This window comes from Otolemur garnettii, unplaced genomic scaffold (genome assembly GCF_000181295.1).
Source record: "Otolemur garnettii isolate 467f Iridium unplaced genomic scaffold, OtoGar3 scaffold00062, whole genome shotgun sequence".
Lineage (NCBI taxonomy): Eukaryota > Metazoa > Chordata > Mammalia > Primates > Galagidae > Otolemur > Otolemur garnettii.
In genome coordinates, this window is record NW_003852457.1 from 9,021,815 (window position 1) to 9,031,295 (window position 9,481).

Here is a 9,481-nt window from a genome sequence, read left to right on the forward strand (position 1 = left end):
GTAGCCAGGACTATAGGTACCCATCACAATGCCCGGCTATTTTTTGGTTACAGCCATCATTGTTGTTTGGCAGGCCTGGGCTGGATTTGAACCCGCCCGCTCAGATGTATGTGGCTGGCACCTTAGCCACTTGAGCCACAGGCGCCGAGCCTAGTTTCTCCAAGACTGTGGAAAATAATACTAAATCTTCTAAAAATATGAGCTATCACTTCCCAATAACAGAGACCCCAATTACATTCTCCATCCTCCACCCCACAGCAGAAGGTAGCAGGGCCCCAAGCAAATGGGAAACCTGCAGCCTTAAGGTCACATGTGGGCTTCTGGATTCTTAAGTGCGGCCCTTTGTCTCCAAATTTTACAGGACAAATCCTTTTATTTTTATTAATACATTTTTGTCATCTTTTTATTTTTCTTTTATATTTAAAATGAATGTATTTAAAACACCAAAGAATAAAATAAATTTCAATGAAATAATTCTCCCAGATTGACCAGCACGGTCAGAAATAAGCCATTAGGCCTAAACTGATGGCTGCTATGCTCATGATTCAGTTGTAACTTCCCTGCCTGACTAGGGCCACTACCTGGTTGGTGGGAGTTTATGGGAGTTGAGCACACCAGTCTGTTACCAGCTTTTGACAACAGTGCACTGTGCTTCTGTTGGAAGTAGAATTTGTGAATAGTTCAGAGCTCAACAGTATTTTTCAATTCTATCTGCTTAACAGCCCGTCATGTCAAAGAAGACCAGGGAACACTGAAGGAAGAAAGCAGATTCGGTTTTTTGGGTTTTTTTTTTTTTTTTTTTTGAGACAAAGTCTCAATCTGTCTCCCTGGGTAGAGTGCTGTGGCATCACAGTTCACAGCAACCTCCAACTCCTGGGCTCAAGGGAGTCTCCTGACTCAGAACCCCAAGTAACTGGGACCACAGGCACCCACCACAACGTCCAGCTATTTTTTGATTGCAGCTGTCATTGTTGTTTGGCGGGCCCAGGCTGGATTCGAACCTGCCACCTTAGATGTATATGGCTGGTGCCTTAGCCACTTAAGCCACAGGCGCCGAGCCCAAATTTGGTTTTTTTTGAGACGGAGTCTAACTTTGTCGCCCTCATAGAGTGCTATGGCGTCACAGTTCACAGCAGCCTCAAACTCTTTGACTTAAGCAATTCTCTTGCCTTAGCCTCCCAATTGTCTGGGACTACAGGCACCCACCACAATGGCCAGCTATTTTAGAGATAAGGTCTCCCTCTGGCTCAGGCTGTTCTTAAACTCCTAAGCTCAGGCAGTCTACCTGCCTCAGTCTCCCAGAGTGCTAGGATTACAAGCGTGAGCCACCGTGCCCTGCCCAGAAAACAGATTTTATTTATTTATTTAATTATTTTTCACGAGAGAGTCTCACTTTGTTGCCCTCAGTAGAGTGCCATAGCAACCTCAAACTCTTGGGCTTAAGCCATTCTCTTGCCTCAGCCTCTTGAGAAGCTGGGATTACAGGGCCTACCACAACTTCCAGCTACTTTTAGAGATAGGGTCTCCCTCTTGCTCAGGTTGCTCTCGAACTTGTGAGCTCAGACAATCCACCCACCCTGGCCTCCCAGAGTTCTAGGATTACAGGCGTGAGCCACTGCCCCTGGCCAGAAAACAGATTTTTAATGAGGATTAGGAACTGTAATATTATCTTGTTTCTGCTAAAGATAAGGTGATTTGCTTGCTTTGTGATGCTGCAATATCAACATTAAAGAAATTCAATGCAGCTCAGCGCCCATAGCTCAGAGGCTAGGGTGCCAGCCACATACACCAGGGACGATGGATTTGAACCCAGCCCAGGCGTGCCAAACAACAATGGCAACTATAACAAAAGAATAGCCGGGCGTTGTGGCAGGCGCTGTAGTCTCAGCTACTTGGGAGTCTAAGGCAAGGGAATCGCTTAAGTCCAAGAGTTTGAGGCTGCTATCAAAACCACTTTGAGATATCATCTAATCCCAGTAAGATTAGCCCACATCACAAAATCCCAAAACCAGAGATGTTGGCGTGGATGTGGAGAAAAGGTAACACTTCTGTACTGCTGGTGGGAATGCAAACTAATATGTTCCTTTTGGAAGGATGTTTGGAGATCACTTAGGGATCTAAAAATAGACCTGCCATTCGATCCTTCAATTCCTCTACTAGGTATACATCCAGAAGACCAAAAATCACTTTATAACAAAGATATTTGCAACAGAATGTTTATTGCAGCCCAATTCATAATTGCTAAGCCATGGAATAAGCCCAAGTGCCCGTCAACCCATGAATGGATTAATAAATTGTGGTATATGTACACCATGGAATATTACGCAGCCTTAAACAAAGATGGAGACTTTACCTCCTTCATGTTTACATGGATGGAGCTGGAACATATTCTTCTTAGTAAAGTATCTCAAGAATGGAAGAAAAAGTATCCAATGTACTCAGCCCTACTATGAAACCAATTTATAGCTTTCATATGAAAGCTATAACCCAACTATAGCCCAAGAAGAAGGAGAAAGAGGAGAGGGAGGTGAGGGGATGGGGGAAGATGGGTGGAGGGAGCGTAATTGGTGGGACAACACCTCTGGTGCATTTTACAAAGGTACATGTTAAATTTACTAAGTATAGAATATAAATGTCTTTTTTTTTTAAAGACAGAGTCTCACTTTGTTGCCCTTGGTAGAGTTCCATGGCGTCACAGCTCACAGCAACCTCCAACTCCGGGGCTTAGGCATTCTCTTGCCTCAGCCTCCCAAGTAGCCGGGATTATAGGTACCTGCCACAATACTGGGCTCTTTTTTTGTTGCAGTTTGGCTGGAGCTGGGTTCGAACACACCACCCTCAGTATATGAGGCTGGTGCCCTACCCACTGAGCCACAGGTGCCACCCAGAATATAACTGTCTTAACACAATAACTAAGAAAACATGGTGAATGTTAACCAGTTTGATGTAAATATTTCAATGGTATATAAAACCAGCGCATTGTACCCCATGATTGCATTAATGTACACAGCTATGATTTGATTAAAAAAAAAGAGTGGGTGGAGCCTGTAGCTCAGTGAGTAGGGCGCCAGTCCCATATATTGAGGGTGATGGGTTCAAACCCGGCCCTGGCCAAAATGCAACAACAAAAAAAAGAGTTTGAGGTTGCTATGAGTTGCAATGCCATAGCACTCTACCAAGGGTGACATACTGAGACTCTGTCTCAAAAAAATATATATATGAAAAAAAAATTTGATGCTCATTGTGACACTTATAAGGAACACAATATTTTTAATTTGAGAGAGAGGTGCAAAAGGTTATATTGCAGATATTAAAAGATAAAAAGCAAAAGCAAAGACAATTATTTCAAGCAGCAATAAAACCTGGAAATAATGCCACTGAAGCAACTTATAAAGTAGCTATCTACTTGAGATAAAAGGGAAGCCATTCAGTGATGTCAAAAGAATGCATTGTCCACGTTGTAGGATGCTTAGACTCCAATAACATCTCAAAGTACAAACAACTACAACTACCTCTTTCAAGGAGAACATAAGTGATCAGCACTATGAATTAGTCTTCAACTTAACAGAACAACTTCATGCAATACTTCAAAAGGAAATACATATTCATATTATTCAATCACTTGGATGAATCAACTGATACTACTGACTCAGTACAAGTTTTTTGGTTCTGGTTTTTGGTTTTTTTTTTTAAGAGACAGAGTCTCACTCTTTTGCCCTTGGTAGGTGTCCCAGGTCACAGCAACCTCCAGCTCCTGGGCCCAGGCAATTCTCCTGCCTCAGTCTTAGCCTTCTGAGCAGCTGGGACCACAGGCACCCGCCACAATGCTCAGCTATTTTTTTGTTGCAGTTTGGCCGGGGCCAGGTTCGAACCCACCAACCTTGATATATGGGGGCGGCACCCTACTCACTGAGCCACAGGCGCTGCCCCAGCGGTACAAGTTTTATACTTCATTTGGGTCATAACAGAAGCTTTCCTCTGTTATGAAGAGTTACCCACTTTGGGCACTCTTGAGCAGAATGAGGGGACTAGTTATCAACAGCTTTCAAGACAGATGTCGTGAAGTTGGACTGAATTTGGTAAATTTAGTGAGTGCGTGTACAGACACTGTACCTTCCGTGACAGGATAACAAGAAGGGTTCATTGCATAGTTTTAAAAAGTATTAGCAGATCTGGGTGCTCTCATTTTTTTTCATTGTATCCTCTATGTTTCTACTTAATTCTTTGAATTTATGGAATGCAGTTATAGTAACTGTTTTAATGTCACTTTCTGCTATTTCTAACATCTCTGTTGACTCTGAGAAGTATTTGATGATTGACTTTTCTTCTTCTTATGAGTTGTGATCTTCTGTTTTGTGCCTGGTAATCTTTGAATAGATGCCAGGCAAGGCTAATATTACCTTTGTTGGATGGTGGATGTTTTTGTTCCTCTATAAATATTCTTGCACCCTTGCCCCTGGTCACTTGGACAAAGCTTTCCTGCCCTTGCCCCTGCTTACTTAGAAAAAGTTTTATACTCTCAGGTCTTATTTTTAAAATATGTTATGTGTGATTTATCCAGACTAATAATTCCTTGTGAGTAAGCAAGACCCCCCCCCCCAAAGCATCCACCCACCATGCTCAGGAGGCTGTCCAGGCTGGGAGGTGGGATTTTGGGGCTTCAGTGCTGCTCATGGGCCCTCTTGGGTGGTTTTGTTCCTGGCCCAGCAGCTGCTCTATGTCTCCCCTGGTCTGCACTCCACTGTGACCCTCTGCCATCACCAGACTTCTCCCCAGGCAGCTCTCTCCTGCCAAACTCTGTTCTGAGAACCTTAACCCTCTTGGCCTCCTGGAGCCTCTGTCTCCCCAATGGGGCCCCATGTCTGCCTGTGCTCCCATCCCTGGGCTGCAGCCTGGAAACTCTCTGAGGTGGTAACTGGGGGTGTGTGTTCCTGTCTTAAGGATCAACATCCTTCCCAGTCAATGCCCCTATGTATCGACCATATCTTTTGTCTGGTTGTTGTTGCTGTTTCCAGTGGGAGAGGAAATCTAATCCCCATTGCTCCTTCTTGGCCAGAAGCAGACATCTACCATAACTTACGCTTTTTTTTTTTTTTTTTTTTTTTTGCAGTTTTTTGTCCAGGGCTGGGTTTTGAACCCACCACCTCTGGCATATGGGGCTGGCACCCTACTCCTCTGAGCCACAAGTACCGCCCAAATCATTCTTTTTAACTCTTTTTCTTTTTTTTTTTTTTTTTGAGACAGAGCCTCAAGCTGTCCCCCTGGGCAGAGTGCCGTGGCATTACAGCTCACAGCAACCTCCAACTCCTGGGCTCAAGCGAGTCTCCTGCCTCCGCCTCCCAAGTAGCTGGGACCACAGGCGCCCGCCACAACGCCCGGCCATTTTTTGGTTGCAGCCGTCATTGTTGTTTGGCGGGTCCGGGCTGGGGATTCGAACCCGCCACCTTAGGTGTACGTGGCTGGCGCCTTAGCCGGTTGAGCTATAGGCGCCGAGCCCTTTAACTCTTTTTCTTTTCTTTCTTTTTCTTTTGTTTTGTTTTGTTTTGTTTGAGACAAAGCCTCAAGCTGTCGCCCTGGGTAGAATGCTGTGGTATCACAGCTCACAGCAACCTCCAACTCCTGGGCTTAAATGACTCTCTTGCCTCAGCCTCCCAAGTAGCTGGGACTACAGGCGCCTGCCACATCACCCGGCTATTTTTTGGTTGTAGTTGTTGTTTGGCAGGCCTGGGCTAGATTCGAACCCACCAGCTCTGGTGTATGTGGCTGCTGCCTTAGCCACTATAACATATGCTTTTACTAGTGGGTTGTTTTTTGTTTGTTTGTTTGTTTGTTTGCAGTTTTTGGCCGGGGGCAGGTTTGAACCCACCACCTCTGGTGTATGGGGCCAGTGCCCTACTCCTTTGAGCCACAGGTGCCACCCTTTACTGGTGTTTTTAAAAGAGGCTCAACAGGGGACGTTTTGCAGACACACTGGGCCCAGAGCCCCGCCTGTCTCTCCTCAACCTCTGCACCTCCTGAGGTCCGTCCTCTCTCTGGCCTGTATTGCTCTCCTGCCCTTGCCCCTGCTCACCCCTGTGTCAGTTAGATCTATTCGGAATTTCAAGTTGTGTCTTCTTTCTTCTCTTCATTTCTCCTCTGTTGCCATCAGCACTATCGCAGGCAAACACAGAGCCTTTCTGGGCAGCAGACCCAGGTTGAGCCCACTGACACTAATCCTCAGGATCAAATATAGGCCACTGGTGTCCAGAACATTCTGCAGAAGTGGCCCTGACAAACCATGCCCCAGCCAGGCCAGCTGTCCTCTGCATCCCTCAGCTCTGATGCCCAGACCATCTGCCTCGACCCTGCATGAAAGAGCAGACTCACCAAAATAGCTATTAATGGGAAAGTATCCTATAATTACAACACGGTTATGCCAATTACCCCAACCTGCTGAAGGGAAAGCTTTAACTTCCCCATGGGATTGGCCCTCAGGTCTGAGGAAGGAAAGACAACCTGAGGCCTCTGTGGTGCTCAGGATGGGCAGCCACCCTCACCCTGGCAGCTGGCCTCCACCCACCAGCCCACGATGACAGAGGTGTAGTGGTAGTGAGAGTCTGCAGCCTTCAGGAGCTGAAATGCCAACTCCCACCACCCGGCCTGTGCACAGTGAGTATAGCCCCCAAGCCTCTGACACAGCCAGAGGCATCCTTGCTGCAGCCCCCAAAGGAGGGGTGTTGGGGCTGCAGGAAGCTGGGAACGCCAGGCCATGATGCTGCTCCCCCACCACTAGCCACTTCCCAGCACACAGTCCCTCCTGCATCTCTCAGCCTATGGGAAGCAGCCAAGTTCCTCTGTCCTCCCCCAGCTTGAAGACCTCCTCCCAAATCCTCAAATAAAAGCAAGCACAGGCTCAGCGCCCGTAGCTCAGTGAGTAGGACACTGGCCACATGCACCAAAGCTGGCAGGTTTGAGCCTGGCCCGGGCCTGGTAAAGAATAATGACAACTGCAACCAAAAAATAGCTGGGCATTGTGTCAGGCGCCTGTAGTCCCAGCTACTTGGGAAGCTGAGGTAAGAGAATCACTTAAGCCCAAGAGTTTGAGGTTGCTGTGAGCTGTGATGCCACAGCTGTTACAGGGCGACATAGTGAGACCCTGTCTCAAAAAAAAGCACAATGAATACTGGTGTATTCATTGCCTGAGTCCTCACCATTTCAAGGCTGTGTTCTTAGAAATACTCACTAATGGCTCGGCTCCTGTGGCTCAAGTGGCTAAGGCACCAGCCACATACACCTAAGGTGGTGGGTTCGAATCCAGCCTGGGCCTTCCAAACAACAATGACGGCTGCAACCAAAAAATAGCCGGGCGTTGTAGCAGGTGCCTGTGGTCCCAGCTACTTGGGAGGCAGAGGCAGGAGACTCGCTTGAGCCCAGGAGTTAGAGGTTGCTATGAGCTGTAATGCCACGGCACTGTACCCAGGGGGCCAGCTTGAGGCTCCGTCTCAAAAAAAAAAAAAAAGAAATACTCACTAATTAAATAAGTACGTATGAAAGCAAGCCCAGGGCAAACATCCTTCCCTGCTCAGCAGCATGTGATCTTGGGACCGCTTTGTCAACAGGCTGACAGACAGTGAGAGCACTGGCTAGCAGAGGGCTTTGTCTTGATTACTGGCTGCTCCGCAAGGGACTCTCAGACTGGGGGCCTAAAATAGCAACCTATCCTTAGGACTTAAAGCTCCATGGTGGGCTGAGCTCAGCTGAGTGGCTCTTGCCTGGGGGGTCTCCTGTGTAGTGAGGTAGACACTAAGCCTGTCTCCATCTCTTTCCACACAGCCTCTCCCAACGCAGGACTCTGAGCCTCTAGATACTTACTCTCTGAAGTCACACTGTGTTTTATCCCCCACACACTGTGGCTTAAACAAAGTCAGATCCAGTGCAGGAGGGATACATAGTGGTGAGTCCTATGAGGCCTTGTCTTCCAAAAGACTGTCCTACAAAGGGTTGGTTAAAGTCTAGCAAGTCGGCTTGGGGCCCATAGCACAGTGTTTATAGTGCCAGCCACATACACCAAGGGTGGCAGGTTCGAACCCAGCCCAGACCAGCTAAACAGCAATGACAACAGCAACAAAATATAGCCCGGTGGGGCAGTGCCTATGGCTCAAGGAATAGAGTACCCCTCCTTATACCAAGGGTGGCAGGTTCAAGCCTGGCCCTGGCCAAAACTGGAAAAAAAAAAAAAAAAGCCAGGCATTGCCCTCTACCTTTAAAAAAAATTTTTTTTTTTTTTTAAGTCTAGCAAGTCTTTGCCATCCAGTGGTCTGGGGTGCAGCCCAGAGATCGGTACTTCGGGGGTTTTTTTGTTTGTTTTTGTTTTTTTTGTAGAAACGGAGTCACACTTTATCATCCTTGGTAGAGTGCTGTGGAGTCACACAGCTCATAGCAACCTCCAACTACCGGGCTTAGGCAATTCTCTTGCCTCCGCCTCCAGAGTAGCTGAGACTACAGGCGCTTGTCACAACATCCAGCTCTTTTTGTTGTTGTTGTTGTTGTTGCAGTTTGGCCAGGGCCAGATTTGAACCCGCCACCCTCCATATATGGGACCGGCTCCCTACTCACTGAGCCACAGGTGCTGACTTCTGGAAGCCCCTGAACAAGTATGAACACAAAATAGCTGCCTCCAAAGGAAATGACTTAAATGTTTGGTTTTTTTTGTTTTTTTTTTTTTGAGACAAGCCTCAAGCTATCACCCTGGGTAGAGTGCTATGGCATCACAGCTCACAGCAACCTCCAGCTCCTGGACTTAAGCGAGTCTCTTGCCTCGGCCTCCCAAATAGCTGGGACTACAGGCACCCACCACAATGCCTGGCTTTTTTTTTTTTTCTGGTTGTAGTTGTCATTGTTTGGCAGGCACGGGCTGGATTTAAACCCACCAGCTCTGGTGTTATGTGGCTGGTGCCTTAGCCATTTCAGCTACAAGTACCAAGCCAGAAAATGACTTAAATATTAGGGAATTAAGAGAAGTGCTTAGGAACTTCAAAAAAGTCTTCAAATATTTTCTTTCAAAAATTGCACCTTATGGAGCATACTTTGAAAGCCACAAATAAAGGCTGTTACAGCATGGCGTTTAACAATTTGTCTAAAAAACAACTCCCAAGTTTTGCCCAGTGGCAGTATTGTAGCCAATGAGGTTTATCTGAGGCACGATTATTCAGGGTTGAAAACTTTTCCCAATACCCCTCTGTGACGACTTGCAATATAATCGGCACTGGCAATCTTTTTTTTTTTTTTTTAATGAGGCAGAGTCTCACTATATCACCCTCAGTAGAGTGCTGTGGTGTCACAGCTCACAGCAACCTCAAACTCTTGGGCTTAAGTGATTCTCTCTCTCTCTCTTTTTTTTTTGTGAGACAGAACCTCAAGCTGTCCCCCTGAGTGAGTGCCATGGCATCACAGCTCACAGCAACCTCCAACTCCTTAAGTGATTCTCTTGCCTCAGCCTCCC

General features: G+C 46.8%; 1 non-coding gene across 1 annotated transcript; it reads left to right on the plus strand.

Moving 5' to 3' along the window:
- The first annotated feature begins 9,132 nt into the window (after positions 1-9,132).
- Positions 9,133-9,273, plus strand: LOC111726377. The gene has a single exon (XR_002774164.1). It is a non-coding gene; the product is annotated as a U4 spliceosomal RNA (small nuclear RNA).
- Positions 9,274-9,481: the final 208 nt, after the last annotated feature.